Source organism: Vicugna pacos, chromosome 8, assembly GCF_048564905.1.
Source record: "Vicugna pacos chromosome 8, VicPac4, whole genome shotgun sequence".
NCBI classification, from domain to species: domain Eukaryota; kingdom Metazoa; phylum Chordata; class Mammalia; order Artiodactyla; family Camelidae; genus Vicugna; species Vicugna pacos.
Genome location: NC_132994.1, coordinates 23,866,897 through 23,884,530, shown reverse-complemented (window position 1 = coordinate 23,884,530; position 17,634 = coordinate 23,866,897). Strand labels below are relative to the sequence as shown.

General features: G+C 34.5%; 1 long non-coding RNA gene across 6 annotated transcripts in view; it reads right to left on the bottom strand.

Annotated features, from left to right (window-relative positions):
* Positions 1–769: 769 nt before the first annotated feature.
* The window catches only part of LOC116281601 (uncharacterized), a 406,927-nt gene continuing 390,062 nt past the window's right edge, over positions 770–17,634 (bottom strand). For all 6 annotated transcript variants that reach the window (XR_012074858.1, XR_012074857.1, XR_012074859.1 and 3 more), the window contains one exon: positions 770–904. This is a non-coding gene — a long non-coding RNA (uncharacterized lncRNA). The remainder of the gene's footprint in view (positions 905–17,634) is intronic.

Genomic DNA, 17,634 nt, shown 5'->3' with positions numbered 1-17,634 from the left:
TCTATTTATAACAAAACCAGAATATAAGCTTTATGTAGTAGAAAGCAGCTCTCGGTGGCAATAATCTAGGACTACTTTCTTCCTGACATGGAACATCAAATCACTCTTGGATAAGATTAAAATTTCTAGACTCCACTGATGATGAACCTATTTGCTTCTCAATTCACAAAACTCCTAAAAGGATCACGAGTAAAGAGCCAAAGCTTCAACCTGATCACAGGATATAATTGACAGATAAAGTACATGTCCCATGTTCAGATTTCTTTATCAAAATTAGCATATCTGGCTTATTGTAATAATCAGAAGTTTTCCCTTATTGTGCTGGGAAATACTCTGATTTTTTTACACCTTACAACCAGGTATTTGCATTCTTCCTATAAGTTCCCATTTATTTACACATTATTAAATTTTGTTCAATACTACAGATCTTATTTTCTCTTCATATTTTACTGGTCCCTCAGCTCACTCTCTGAGTTTTTGTTATCTAAAGGATTAAATAAAAATAATCAACAGATAGTCAACTAAGTGATAAAACAATGTGGTGCTCAAAATTCAGTTCAAAAGTTTGAGTCTAACCTCTTCATCAAAATTTAAGAGTTTGAGTGAAAGAGGAAATTCTCAGAGATGCCTCGCTTACCTTTCCTTTATGTCCAGGGGAAGGTAGTACAGTGCTTGTATAGTGCTTCATGGTTTCAAATTGCACCCAAAGCATATCCTCCTAATTCTGCACACACAGAAAGACTAAGAGCTAGTAGTGACTTACCTGGTGCGTAGCAGACACTGGCAGGGTCTTGCAGGCTGGCAGAGTGATGTCAGTGCAGGCTGGTGGGCTGCTAGCTATGCTGTTCAGGGATGGTTTTGCTCAGGCCCATGGATACAGGGTGATTCTAGGCTGCAGCTCTTCCTTCAAAGAAAAGATGCAAGTGCTTTAGGCCATTAGAAAACAGAGGTTGGGTCTGAAAGCAAAGTAGGAATCAAGCTTGAGTTCAAGAGCTTGATTCATACCTGAAACAAGGAAGCCCTGCAAGCATTCAGAAGGGGTGCCCTGGGATCTAAGTGCAACATGAGACATTTTATAGCTCAAAGCAGACCATGTTGGGGTCCATTTAAACTGATGTCCTTACTCTCTGTCCTTTGACTGCAACATTCTTTTCAGCATTATCCTCTGCACAGTCAGTATTGGCTATTTTTCATCTCCTTGACACTCTGCTGTTTCCAGCTAACTGTCCTTGCTCACGTGTCTTCTCTCTGACTGGAATTCCAGTTCCCTGCCACAATGTTGTCCTTATAGTGTGAAACCTGTATCTGGAGAAATCCTACTTTTCCTTCCAAGAGGTCATATTCTTCTGCCCTGAACAATCACAACTCAGTGGATATTTAGGTACACAGTTACTATATCCCAATTTTTTTTAATTAAAAACTAAATCTTGAAGATACTATTTTTACATTTTTATTATGCTCCACAGTATATAGTAAATGCAGTATCTATGAGGAAAAAAGCTTTTAGAAGCATACAGTTTCAAGTTCAAATCCAGGTTCTGTCGCTTACTAGCTACATGACCTTCAGTAAGTATAAAAACTTTGACTAAAAGTAATTTTCCCTCAAAATTGTGAATTATAATACCTATCTTGAAGGGTTGTTGAAAACTGTGTAAGACAATGTTTGCAAATATATATATGCGCTCATTCTAAAGGTGCACTCGTGCTGGGACAGCTTCTACTCTCGGTTTTGCTAAGCAGCTTATCAGAAGCTCTGCAGTTTGCTTTCTAGGTCTAAGCAGCCTACATAATGACCGCACATAGCTGCGTGTCATCTAAATGTGTTGTTTCTCAAGGGCTTTACTTTAGGGAAGGTTTGATTACCACAACTGAACTTTGTTACTGTGTAAGTATCATACATTCTAGCTGAAGAACCTTAGGAAGTTGTTTTAAAGTGTCTGTACACAACCTATTGGCGAAAAAGTAGTCAAAGGATCTTGCATTTAATGTCCTTTTCTCCCTTATCTGTATTAGGTCACAAGAATAACATCTAATGAGACAGAGACTGGAGTTTTCAAGAGCAATGGAGGAACTTGATGATGAATGTTTACTTTTAAATTTGATACAAACCTTTTAACTGAAAGCTCCCATAAATACCGCTCTCTTTTACCCAAGTAAATAACCCAAATATAAATATTTATTTATTCAAAAAATAAAAGTAAAAACCTAATATGCATCAATTTATATTTTACTATTAATTTTAAAGTAAGAACTTGCATAATCATAGCACTTCCTCACCAGCTTATGACAGGGGCCGTGGGACGTGAATATGAGTATCACAATAATCAAGAGAAGAGTGGGAAATGTGAAAATTACAAGCAAGGGTTTCTGATCTTATGTTCCTGAATTTTTATTTGCTTCTACACCTAAGGTTAGATAAGTTATCCTATAATGAAGTGTTTCTCCCTCATTAGGAAAGAAGCCTCATTCAGCCAACACACATCAGTGTTTAATCCATCACAGGCATTACGTGTAAAAACATGAACATGTGTCCTGCTCTTAGGTTCTAGTGGGGAAGACAGATGTGTAAACATATTATTACAATTCATTTGGTTTAAACAGTCAAAGAGAAGTAGGAGTCTAGAATGTTGAAGCACCATAAAGAGCTAGAAGAAATTCTTAAAGTTAAAGGAAACTCAGCCTAGCATAGAACATTGTAATTTGTAAATGTGCAGCTGTAATGGATAAATTTATGCAGTAACAGTCACATAGAAAATCAAAGTGAAATTCCTGGGTCATATGGCAGTTCCATTTTTAGTCTTTTGAGAAACTTCCATACTGTTTTTCCACAGTGACTGCACCAATTTACATTCCTATCAACAGTGCACAAGGGTTCCCTTTTCTCCACATCCTCACTGGCATTTGTTATTTGTGTTCTTTGTGATGACAGCCATTCTGACAGGTGTGAGGTGATACTGCATAGTGGTTTTGATTTGCATTCTCCTGATGATTAGTGACATTGAGCATCTTTTCCTCTTCTTGATGACTGTCTGCATTTCCTCTTTGCAAAAATACCTATTCAGTTCTTCGGCCCATTTTTTAATCAGGTTGTTTGTTTTTTGGATGTTGGGTTGTATGAGCTGTTTATGTATGTTGGACATTAACCCCTTATTGGTCATATCATTTGCAAATATTTTCTTTCATTCATTAAGTTGTCTTTTCATTTTGTCGACCATTTCCTTTGCCAAGCAAAAGCTTTTAATTAGACCCCATTTGCTTATTTTTGCTTTTATTTCCTTTGCTTTAGAAGACAAATCTAAAAATTCTGCTATGATTTATGTCAGAGTATTCTGTCTATTTTCTTCTAGGGATTTTATGGTTTCTGGTCTAACATTTAGGCCTTTAATCCATTTTGAGTTTACTTTTGTATATGGTGTTAGACAAAGAATGTTCTACCATATGACCCAGAAATTCTATTCCTGGATACACATCTGAAAAATATAAAAACACTAATTTGAAAAGATACACGCACCCCAATGTTCACAGCAGCATTATCTACAATGGCCAAGATACGGAAGCAAACTAAGTGTCAATCAATAGATGACTAGATAAAAAAGATGACTACTTGCCATAAAAAAAGATGAAATTTTGCCTTTGTGGGAACATAGATTTGGAGAGTATTATGCTAAGTGAAATAAGTCAGAGAAAGAGAAATACTGTATGTTATCACTTATATGTGGAATCTAAAAAATACAACAAACTTGTGAATATAACAAAGAAGAAGTAGACTCAGATACAGAGAATAAATAAGGGGTTACCAGTTGGGAGAGGGGAGACAGGTGGACAAGATATGGGTAGGGGATTAAGAGGTACAAACTATTATGTATAAAATAAGCTATGAGGACGTATTTTACAACATGAGGAATATAGTCAATATTTTATAATAACTGTAAATGGAATATAACCTTTAAAATTGTTAATCATTATATTTTACACCTGTAACTTTTACAATATTTTATATCAACTATACTTCAACAGAACATTTTAAAAAATCAGTGATGCAGATTTCTCTTTCTTAATAATTAAAGTTAGCTTCAATTTTCTGCTTTTGCCTAAGTTGATCTAATTCTTTTAGTTTCAGTTATTTTTTTTACTTAGTTCAACTGTAGAAGGAGATATTAAAATTTCTATTATAACACCTATACATTAATTTTATATTCAAAAATTAGCATTTAATTATTAGTTAATAAAATGACACTTCTCGGCAAAGCACTGTGCCAAGCACTGAGTTGTAAAGGTATGAAGGACAGAGTATCCCTGGTCTAAAAGAGCTCAATTAACCTAAATTTCAACATGACGTTACTGTATCTACTCATCATAGGAAATTAAATGAATGTGACAGCATAGTAGCTTATGGAATTTATAAAACAAAATTCTTTACTTTGGGGTATTTTGGGTGTCTGTGTGATTCCTGGGCTATTATAGACATCTGGGCATGTAACCAGATTTCTTCATTTGCTGGTTATGTTGGTAGCATATCTGCCTCCCTTAAAATTTCCTATGATCTTATTGCAAACAAGGTACTCCCACATCACCTTCAGAAGATAATAATATAGTCTCCCTTGTGCTTTTTTTTTAATAAATAGACTTAAAAAATAAAGTCTCTATACAGAGTTTTATTAGGATGCAATACTTCTTTTGCATTTTCAATTTATATTTCTACTATACTAAACTTCTATTGGATTAACATGTCATTTGGTAGAAGAGTTTCCTTCCTTTCAAAAGCAATGTTTATGACTCTACTAAATATTAGTATGTCTTTCAAAGTGTGCCTAGGTGTTCCCTTGAATTTTTAATGTTAAAATGGTAATGCTTCTTTTTTGTTATTTTATAACTTTTCTGTTAATGCATCTTCTCTACAGAATAATCTTTTGTCTTCTTTACTGTTCTAGATTTTGCCATCTGTTCATATGAAGTGAGGATGTTAAATATAAACAAAATATTTAAGGTGATTACATTCTTGAATGTATAAAATTGTTGAGTGGTGGAGGAGGGAAGAGTTTATGTAATTAGATCTAAAGTCACACTTTTAATCTGCTTATTTGTAGACGATTAAATGATGCATGAGTATATATAATTTCTAAACCCCAAGAATTTATAAAAAAGAAAAAAGAGAGAAAGAAGCATCAAATCGTCAAAGTATATAATAGATCCGATCTATTACTCATCAAACACCATCACATTGAATTATATATAGAACAAGTCATTACAATACATGAGCTAGACAAAATCTCATTGAGATGGAGATTGATCACACTTTCTTTAGAATCTGACCATTATAATTGGCAACATTATAAATTAGGATACAGAGAAAATACATCAAAGATAAGCAATAAGACTAATTTTATGTTCATGGCTAATGTTACAGAGAGAAAGAGAGATGGAGAAACAGAAAGAGAGAAAGAAAGAGAAAGAAAGAAAAAGAAAGAAAGAAAGAAAAAGAAAGAGAAAGAAAGAGAAGAAAGAAAGAAAGAAAGAAAGAAAGAAAGAAAGAAAGAAAGAAAGAAAGAAAGAAAGAAAGAAAGAAAGAAAAGAAAAGAAAAGAAAAGAAAAGAAAGAAAGAAAGGGAAGGGAGGAAAGAAGGAAGGAAGGAAGGAAGGAAAGAAGGAAGGAAGGAAGGAAGGAAGGAAGGGAAGGGAGGGAAAGGGAAGGGAAGGGAAGCGAAGGGAAGGGAAGGGAAGGGAAGGGAAGGGAAGGGAAGGGAAGGGAAGGGAATGAGCGAGCGAGCGTGCAGGCAAGAATTTAGCGGGGAAGATCTGGCTTTAGAGTTCAGGGCCAAGTTGATCTAGATCTCCAAAAAGTAGGGAAGGATGAGTTATTATTTAGACTATATATGCTACTAAAAGAACAAATACAGATTTCCTAAAGTAAGTTCCCAGAAAATTAGCAATGGTGTTAGGAGTCTGAGCCCAGCCAATGAAACAAAACTCATGCTAGGTAGTTCAGTACCGAGGTATTAGTATGGGGAACTAATTACAAATTGAAATGTTAAAAACTCAGACAGAATATAATGAAATAACTCAAATGGAAGATTTGTGTCATCAGAGTTTGGAAGGCCCCCTGGAAGGGGCTGGGGCAGTAGGTAGTGGGAACACAGAAGCGAGTCTGACCAGTGGAAGCTGAATCCAAAGAGGAGACATGAAGGCTGCTCCTAATACTGCCCCACCAGTCAGGGAAAGGGGGAAGAAATGACTGGTCGCTCCCTTCTCACTCTCTTCCACCAGAGCCTCCCATTGGCCGACTCCAGCCAGCATCTAATTCATGAATGAACACCTAGTTTGCTGGGTTAGTCCCCTGTGATTTGGAGCAAGGTAGGGGGTGTGCAGGGAATGGGTCCTAAAAATAGTTGAGTGACAAGCATCTAATGTTACCTATTTATTGGAGAAGCTTATAATTTTACTTTCATTTTCTCTCTTTTGTACTCAAAGAGAAATGGATAACACATATGTTTTTATTATTAAACAAAATGATTGATAACCTGTAACATCACCAAGTCTTCTTTAGGGAAAAAAACAAAATTATTCCATTTTGGAGGAAAACATACGCAAGAATTCCTAATGGTACTTTGTGCTGAACAAGCAAGATTTGTGACATAATTAATCTTAATACATTTATATCTGACCTTCCTTTAGATGATATTCCACTGGGATAATTATATCCAGAAAGAGAACTAAGACAGATTCCATGTTTTCCTTCTCATTGGTGAAATGAAAGTTCCCATTTGCTTTAAATAAACAAGCTCACCCCTCAGTTCAGGAATTTAGAATAACCAATTCCCAAATAGTAATTGAAACATCAAATCTGGCCTAGAATTAAATCTTCTATCTTTTCCCAGCTCAGACCTGCTTCAGGCTGGGAGGCTGCCTGCAGCCTGGCTCTTCTGCTCATTATGCTTTGTTTTCCAGGTTCATTTCTACCCCCACCAGCTACCTATTTTTCTCTCTTCTGAAAAATAGAGGGAAAACAATTGGGAAAGGATGGAGAATGGGCCTGGTCAGCTTTGATTTCACTTCCTGGCTTCCTGTCTCTGAGCCCTTATAGATCCTGAAATTGGTTTCTTCCCTTCTGTCAACTATTCAGTTTCCCTAATAAACCCATAACCCTTCCATTTCCCCTGACCTGAGCAAGTACTTTTCTACTCTCAAGTAATGTACCTGTGACTCTTTCCTCAACTTCCGAGCACATGAAGACAATTTCAGCCTCTTTCTGCTTGTAGCTTCTCACTCTCAAGAACCCACTGAACAGTACCTAAAATGACCTGAAGCAGGCTCTGTCTTTGAGTCATACACCTTATGTTCACAGGAGACCTAGAAGGGCATGGCAATCCCAAATCAGAAAAATTATGCAAAATTTCTAACTTTAATATCAGGCAAATCAAGAACCAAGCTTGGGGATCAGGTAGCATAGGAAGCTCTTAAGAGGAGAATTCAATTGTGTCACCTACACTGCACCATTAAAAAGAATGAACTATAATCATTTTGTATCCCTTGAGTCACACAATTTAAATTAGACAGAGATTATTTGCTAAACTTAGTTCCTGTGCCTGATCTTTGGCTTTACTCAGTCGCAAAGAGGAAGACTTATATAAAAGAATACTATAGGAACCCTTTGGCTTATACAAGTATTTAAATTTACTATCACACAAAAACTGAATGTAACGTAGACCTTGATCAATGGTAGTAAAAGAGAAAGCCTTGTTGTGTAAGCACTTATTAAGGTTCTGCTTAAGTCCTGTCCCCTAATGTTGCATTAAGGGAAGCAGGTCACTGGGCCAAACCCAGATGGATGGGATTGAGAAACACACTCCATTTCTTGCTGAGAGAGGCTTCGAAAAGCAAAGGGGATATGAATAATTTATGGCTTTCTTTTGCAACCTATCACATGCATGTCAAATAACTGTTCTGTGATCCACATTCATTCTACACTAGAAGTTCACCAAAACTTATTTTGTATTAAGCATTATCCTGGACATTGGAGATTTAATTATAAATATGGAAAAACACTTTGTTTTAGGAACCATCTACTCTGAAGTGATAAATACAGGCCAAATGGGGTGACTGGAATACTATATGTATGGTAAGAATATGCATGGTGCTGTTATAAAAATTGAAGATAACACTGAAGGATGAATCAAAGTGAACTCAATATTTTAGTAGAGGAGTAAACAAAAGTTAGGCTCTCTGGAGAAGGTGCTATATAGAGTTTAGGTTAGAAGAAAAACAGGACCTATTATTATTCTACAGAAATTTCTAGTCAATTTTTAAGTACAAAATAGAAAAAGGAAGTATAAGGCCTGAAAATGAAAAAGTAGAGCCATTCTGACTTGCAGATGATAAAACTGTGAGCGTAGAAAATTCAAAAAAAAAAAAACCCTACCAATAAACTATTAAATTAGTTTGAATTTAACAAACTGGTGGACACAATTTCATTATACAGAATTCAGTTGAGTTTTCACCCTAGCAAGAATTATTTGGCAAGTAATATTTTGAAGAAATACCATTTAAAATCATATCAGAAGACATCAAACACCTAGGTATAAGTCTAATGATATATGTGTAAGAATTCAAAGCTAAAAACTGCCAAACAATGATAAGATACTAATTTTTACAACAACCTAATGATACGTTAAGAGATGAGAGAGAGACATTTAAAAACTTGTCTAAGATTTTTTTTTAAAAAAAAAGGTTCTTGGTTATTCAAAACAAGCTGTATTGGGGGGAGGATATAGCTCAGTGGTAGAAAGCCTGCTTAGCATGCACGAGGTCCTGGGTTCAACCCCTGGTACCTCCACTAAGAAATAATAAAATAAATAAACCTAATTATTTCCCCCAACAAAAAAATTTTAAAAAGAACCAGCTGTATCTCTTATCTACAAACTTTCTCTTGCCCCAAACAGCATCTCAGCCTTTCTCTCCACTCTAGCCTCTCCACCTCGTCCAAGATCAGACATTCATACATTCTTCTATGAACTACTGCAAGTGCTCTCTCATTGCCTTTTCAGTTCTGATTTCATACATGTCAAATACAATTCTATTTGAAGGTGTAACTATTCTCAGTCAAAATTTGTTGGTGGATTTCTATGACTACATTACCAAATTCTGAATTCCTTAGCGTAGCAGGCGTTAACATTACCTCTAACCCATGCACATCTTCCCCTACAGTTGGCCTATAGCCCATCTCCTCTCCGTCCCTCTCTCCTTTTCCTTCTCCTCTTTATAGTCCCTTGATAACAAAGAAAATTCTTGCTAATCTTTGAAGTTACCACTCAAATTCTCCTTTCCAAATTTTCCTCCAGTCCTCCTCTTAACCTTCTCTAGTAAATTCGTATCATTTATTCTGTTCTTCAAATATGCTGTTATTTTATTGGAAGATGATAATATTTCATTGGTTTATACACATCTATCTCTTCACTGCATTATGAACCACTTTAATGAAAATACTAAGCTTCTACAGCACCTGGTAGAGTAAGAGATTTAATAAGTATGTAAAAACCAAAATTAATGAAATATTTTACTCAAAATACTTTGATTAATTTGTTAAGGCATGGAAATAAAAGCACAAAATCTGATAACTTTTAAAGTTTATTCTAGATAACTAATAGATGAAAGTTTCTATTCCATCACCAGAAACTAGTATTTACTCTTAGCTAACTAAATGATTTTTTAAAATCCATATTGTTTATCTTTTAAAAATGGAATTATGATTTGTATATCACAAACTATTCTCTCTGGTCCATATGGGATTTGAATTTAATGTTCCCTCAGCTATCAGACTTGTTACGCAGACATTACTTTCTATTAAGATTCACACTATCATATGGCTTCTGTCACAAAAAGGCTATAGAAATAAATCAAAATGTGAAATTACGATTTTATTTACATGAGAGATGATATACAAATTGCCCAAACTATGTCTAAAGTATATTCTTAAACAACATTTTTGTTCTATTTTTTATACATAAATGACAACAAAATGAAAGGCTCATTAAGTTAATATACATTAGATAAAACAATGTAAATATTTCCAAAACAGTAACACTTACAAATACATTGCTTTTCTTTATTATTTAAGTTATAATAAAAAAGGAAATAAGGCGAAACTTTACATTTGTAGCTACAATGTTTATGCCTTAGGCTTCTGTTGCAATACACCTGCAGTTAATGGAACACTTTTTTTTAACTTAGGATGGTAGTACAATTTATTTAGGGGGTTGAATTTAATTATAGAATTTTATTTTGAAAGATGAAATAAAATTAAAGAACTTCTTTCTTTCTACGTACTATTTTCTTGAAGTACAAACTGAAGGAAATTTTCAACTTGTAAACACTATCTGCCTATTTCTATATAAATCTGTTTACTGACTTTGGTGCTATGTTTTTAATCACTAATACTTGTACACTTTACCTTAAAATCTAACTTTGGAATATTTCATATTATAAATCAGCTATATTCTTCTCTAATTTTATCTTTAATTTTGAGGGCACAGCGTGTACATCAATTATTAGAAATAATAGGGAATGCATTTGGTTTATTAGGCTAAGAAATAAGGCATATCTGCCAATACTTCTTCCTATTAAAAAGGGAATAAACACAAATGAAAGTGGTAACCTCTACTTGCTAGCTCTGCTTGACTTCTGCTGGGAAACCAATAGTGGAATCAACTGAACTAGATGAGTCTGGCCTGTTACAGAACTTGAAACAAAAAAAACCCCCTAAATTTGAATCTTTTGTTTTGTTTTGTTTGTTTGATTTTTATTGAAGTATAGTCAGTTCAGAATGTTGTGTCAATTTCTGGTATACAGCATAATGTTTTAGTCATATATATATACACACACACATATACATATATTTATTTTCATATGCTTTATAATCATAGGTTGCTACAAGATGTTGAATATAGTACCCTGTGCTGTACAGAAAAAAACCTGTTGTATATCTATTTTATATATAGTAGTTAGTACCTGCAAATTTTGAACTCTCAATTTATCCCTTCCTACCCTCTTTTCCCCCTGGTAACCATAAGTTTATTTTCTGTATCTGTTTCTGCTTTGTAAATAAGTACATTTGTGCCTTTTTCTAAACTAAATCTTAAAGTGAGAACTTTCTTCTTCATCTAAAAAAAGTGACAGGAATAGCCATTAGATTTTAGAATTCTTACATATCATACTTTGAAAATATTAAATAAGTTATTTTTTAAATTAAGAAGTTTCTATTCTAAATAATGACATAGATGAGAAGATTCCTGATTTCTGTTTATAAGTATTTGCTGTTTATAACTTTTGATGACAGAGTCTAGATCCCAATTAATACTAAATTAGAAATAAATATTAGAAAGTATTCTGTTACTTTTACTTAATTTTCATTTACTGGGGATATTTTTATGTACTGTCAAAAAAATTGTATCAGAGGAATGTAATTTACACATGCGGTCAAAATCTAAGTGGTTTTCCATAATTATTAATTTCAATGTTCCTCATTATCTTGTCATATTTCTATATCAGGGTGTTTTAGGCCTCCTGCTTTGATTAATAGTCTATTGTGGGTATAAAGTAACTAAAGTGTGAATAAGAATTAAAAAAAAAAACAACTTTAAGACTATTTAATGATTTAATGATTATCACTACGACAGTGGTTAGTGAAACTGAGTTGATAATTAATAGACTGTGCCTAGAATTACCTATCTGATCTTCATAAACCTGGAGTTATCACTCAATATAATTTCAAGAATTCTTGAAACATTTCATTTTTAAGAAAAATATTATTAAATAATGATTATCTATTAATTGAGACAAAGGAATAGAAGTATGTATCTTTTTTTTATGTGATAATGATGATGTGCACTCACTAGATGTGAAATCTCTCCAAACCCACAAAAACAAATACTGAAACATTTGCAAAAACATACCTTCAGCAAAATACTAGGATATGTTCTATAGCAGGTACATCCATCTGACAAACAAGATCCTTAACCTAAGGTGTTATGCTGCACTGGTTTACTAAGAAACCAGCAGAGGCCAGCTAAAAATTGACAATCCACACTGCACTCATTGAAGAATGATTCTTACCCTAAATTATTTCTAATGCCATCTTTAGGAAGAAAACATTATTCTGAAAAAGCACATATTTTTATATATATATTATATGCACATATATAATAAAAGCACATATTAGATATATAATGTATATAAAAACATCTGCATATATAACATGCAATAAATTATAATTTAATATCATATATTGATATCTAAATATTAAAAGGAGGCTAGACAGAACCTTTGTACCTCAATATTGGTTAAAATACAAATATAATAGCTATCTGACAGAAGATTATGTAAGAAAGTCTTTACATATAGAATTTACAAAGGAAATGACAAAAATGGGGTTCATTATTTGTAGACCATTTATACAAGATCTAAGTTACAAGAGTAGATATGAGTGATGAGTAGAGAGAATTTGGGAGGGATTTTTGGAGACAGCAGGCTATGAATTTTCAAGAAGAGGAAGGGGCTCCATCTCCTTTGCCTCAGGTTGGCAATGCAACGGGACCACTCAGATTTCTGAAATACGTTTCTTGAAGTGAGGCAACACAGAAGACAAGCACCTGACTTCCACAGAGATCGAGAGAAGAAAAGATGGATTGACTACTCTGAAAGTGGAGAGATCTCTTCCTTTGGGATCACTTTGAGATGGCTACAGTATTGACTTGGGCTTGTAATCCCAGACTCAAGGCAAAGGATGTGAAATCTTTTCTGTGTAGTAGGTACAGGGTGTGTGTGGGAGAGGACAAGCAGGGTTCCTATTAAATCCTGCCTAATAACATCAGCTGGAGGAGTGGAATCATGCCTAACCCTAACCCTAACCCTAACCCTCCCTAGAAGCTAAGGGAAGAGTTGAAAGCAACTACCGGAAAGGGATTCATACCCCAGGTCAAAAGATCCATAGGATGACGTTCCCAACGAATGACTCTAAAGAATCCACAAGAGAAGGAGTCATCTGGCACACCTAAGGCTATGAAGACAGCTCATAACGCAGAAAGTTCACGTAAGATCTTCTCCACTCTAATCTCTGCTCATCCTGCCTCATACACTTCCCATCGTGCCTCTCAAGTCCACCCTTGGTCTCAAACAGAAATTGTTTAAAAAAAAAGGAAAGACAATTACAGAAATCAGACTTGCCTTTTGTTATTGGTGGTGGTGGTGAGCATTCAGATGAAAGTAGGCTCAAAATAAGGAAAAAGGAAATAAAAATGTTTAAATCAAATTTGCACTGAGGACATTATGTACCAGACATTGAAAGGTCTTAGTCAAGTTTGTGCTTGTCAGTTAACAGGACAGAAGCATCACGTATTAGTGGGCAGAAAAGCCTTGGGTGTTTGGAAGTGATGACTGTAGAATCAGCCCCCAGATCAGAGCTCTCAGCCTACATCTTATAAGAGCATGCTATCTATTGCATAAAATTGTCATAAAATTAAATATACAAATACTTGTAAGGAGCTTGGAAATATGCTTGGCATATAGTACATCCTCAAAAATGTGAGTTGTTTTTATTATGCAATAAACTTTCACATTAATTTCATATAGGCCAAATCTTTCTTTTGATAAAAATGATCAAATAGTTCTTTTCATATCCCAAAATAGGCTTATCTGCAATGTTTTAAATATTAGTTTCTTGTATAATAGTGAGATGTGAGAACATGTAGAATGTTTAATATGAATCTTAAGAGATACGTAGTGCCTTAGAAACACACTCAGTTATTGCCTCAGTAACAACACCTCAGATATCAATCTCAGAAAAATTTCATTTAATTTTCACTTAAATTACAATACTATGGGTGGTTTTATCTGTTATTTAATATATATTTCTATGTCTTCTGCTTGATCATAACATAGACTAGTCGTTCCTTTAACTTTGAATATTATTATAATTGGCATTGTTGTCTTCCCTTATCTAATTTTTAGTGTTATATAAAAATGGCTTTAGTATGTTTTGTTATTCTTTAAACTATTAGATGCAGGTCATTGATTATGAAAATACATTTTGGTTAGATCTGCCTAAAACATTATTTTTCTTGGTTGACTCACAGTGATATATTTAAAACTATTCTAATTTCTGTGGTTATAGCACACTCTTTACGCTGTAGAAATTTAATATTATCAGATCCTTGAATATTGAAGAGACACGAATGATATAATTTTTCACTGGATTCTGAGGTGAATATTTTAAACTTCATTACCTATATTAGTTTAAGTACTCACCTATCCAATTAGCACAAAGACTCTTAACTTCCAGAAATTGGAAATGAGAAACACCATTTGCACTTGATTTCAGAATGTATGCTAAAAATAATTAGCTTCTGAAACAGAGAATGACTCTGAATTTATTGTAAGCCATGACTATAGCATAGAAAAGTACTGCCAAAGCAAAAGGAATTCTGTTTCAAGGACATCAAGTTTTGATTCAGCTCTCAAAAGTCAAGTCAGGTTATGACTGAGAGCATATTGGAATCTGGAGATTTAATATGGGCTTAGACATTCCGTAGTATAGAAGTCAATCAGAAAATTCACCCAGCAACACCATCACCTTTCAGATGCGGGAGTAACTCTGTACACCAAAGTTTGAATGAGGTGTAAAAGCAATTTTCAAGGGAGAGGCACATGATCTCTGACTATCTTTACTCTTCACCATCTCCGTTTTACTTGTCAGTGATGGTCATCCTTGTCTACTTTTGAATGAGGTCCCTATCCAGTTTTGAAAACTGGGGACTATCCATTACTATGTATATTCACAGTTATGTTCATTGCCTGTTCCTAAAATTTATTTACTTCATTATTTTATGTGTACTTATATTTGTTTTCTCAAGTTACTCTAAGTTCCTTTGAGGAAACTTATTCATATGTGCATTTGCTCCGAGAAACTCAGTCTCTAGTAATATGGTAGGCATTGACCAGGGTACTAAACCAGGGGAAAAAAATTTCCAAAGATATGTTATATGCTCTCCCATTGAGAGGCAGGAGCATTGAGGGAGTGAGTTCACTGCTGCGGGTCTTCTAGGAAATTCAAGATAGTTCTGATGTTGCTCAGCATATCCAGTGTCCTCAAGCAGCAGTCATTCAGAACCTGAGCTGGTCAACCATTTGCCTACATTATTTAGGTCAGATCTGGGCATTAGCAGCAGGTTTTTTGTTTGCTTGTTTTTTTTTTTTTTTGGAATTTGTAACATAACAGTATCTACTAAAATACTGTTTATTTTTTAAATTTTCTGCATTTTGTATTTTATAAATATATTTATTACCTGTATTTCTCAGTCAATCCAGAATCAGGGCAACTTCTAATTCAGTACATTTAATAAACCTAAGAGATAGTCACCCACTGATGCACAAATATTTAGCAAAATGTATTATGTGTTTATATTCATAAGACCACAACGGAGCAATCGCTTCAGCAATATTTTTAATGCTAGGCTAAGATCTTTCTCTTGTACCAAAGTGTACATGATAGGGCAAGTACCTAGAAGGCAGTCATGTTAGACAGAATGTGAGAAATGCTGGGTTAGAAGTCCAAAATGTTCTCATGATGTTAAGAGACACAAGGGACATCATTTATTTTGGGATATTTTAGGATATCAGGGAAAACTGCATGAAGGTTGTATCACATGCAAGCTTTTGAAAGCTTTGTTAGCTGGTGGTATAGAAATGGAGTTATACATTTGAGATTTGCACATGATAACCACTACATATAAAAATAGACTAAAAAAACAAATTTCTTTTGTACAGCACAGGGAACTAGATTCCATATCTTGTAATAACCTTTAATGAAAAAAGAATATGAAAATGAATATGTGTGTGTATGTGTGTGTGTACACGCACACACACACACACATATATATATACACACACACACACATATATATATGCATGACTGGGACATTATGCTGTACACCAGAAATTGACACATTATAATCGACTATACTTCAATTACAAAAAAAAGAGAAAGAAATAGAATTATACAAATGGATTTCATCCCAAACAAGTGCCTGAGTAAATGTCTGGAGGCAAAAACATGAAGATGTACAAAGGAAACAGCGAACAATCCAGCTATGGTGGAGGGTAGAATTTGTGTATGCTGGAAAATATTAAAGTTCATCTTAAAAAGTGGAAATGCTCTAGGAGTTCACTTACATTTCTTTTTAGATTGGAATTGACATAGTATACTGTACCATTTAAATGTTAGTATATTCGTAGCATATAAGCTATGCTTATTTTTGACAGAGAGTCACAGCAAGAAATATATTTACCTCACCACCTGCCATATATATATATGTATACATATACACATCTCATAAAAATGTTTCATAAAATTACATATACATACTTATGACAGTTGTATTTTCACTTGTGCTATGATATTTTGTTCTATATTTTCTTCATTTTATTCAATCTCATTTTTAAATGATGTCTGTGATCCACTAACTTCATTGTAAGGATCAGAATTAGGTCATAATTAGCAGTTTGAAAGCCAATGATTTTGGGGCATATAAATATTAGACTGGGTAAGTTTTTCGAAAGGAGGGCTAGATAGGAAATAACTATATTACTACTTCAAAAAATAATGGATCTAAGCATGAATGGTAAAATTAAAGAATGCATGCAAATATCCAGAGATACATGGGATGGAGTATCCATGAATCTTGCATATGCAGGAGATTTGTGAGGACAGGGGAAATGATGACAAAGGGAATAGTCTCAAAATTTCAAAGATAGGTGATTAGCAAGTTCAGGGAGGACAGCCAATTGAATGAGATATGAAATATGGAGGGTGTCTGATCATGAAAGCGCTTAGATGTTGAATTTTCTTTTGGATACTTGATCTAAAATGTTTTCTGGTCACTCAGATTAAGTTAAAACAGAGAAATGCAAGGAGAGAATAAATGTGTTAGATAAAAGGAATAACGCTAGATTCTATTCTAAAGGAAACCCTTCATTTTCAGTGACCTCATACACTCATGCTCACTCTTGCTTATGTCAGTCTACAGTGGTAGTCTGGTCAGGCTGCCCTTCTACAGAGAATAGAACCTAAGGACTAAGGCTTCTTTCATCTTGTAGCTCCTCCATCTTCAATAAACAGTTTTGTTGTCCTGGAGGTGTTCCCCATTCCAAGTAGACAGAAAGGGAAAAGAACAGGGCAGATCACAAGAGGACATGTCTGTGGACCAGATCTGAAAAAGATATTGATCGCTTCCACTTAAATTCCATTGACCAGAACAGTCACTTAAGTATGAGGTTGGCTGGAAACCTCACCTAGATGTGAACCCAAGAGGAAGAGGAAAACAAATTCGGTGACTATGTACTAGTGTTTGAGATACTGTATTAGTTTGCTAGGGCTACAGTAAAAATATGCTGCAAAAAGAGTGGCTTACACAGCAGCAAGGTATTGTCTCAGGGCTCAGGAGGCTGGAAGTCCAAGATCAAGGTCTCAGTATGGTGGGTTCCATCAGAGGGCTGTGAGAGAGAATCTGCCCCATGCCTCTTGCCTAGCTCCTGGTGGTGTCCTGGGAATCTGAGGCATTCTTTGACTTGTAGGATCATCCCCCTCATC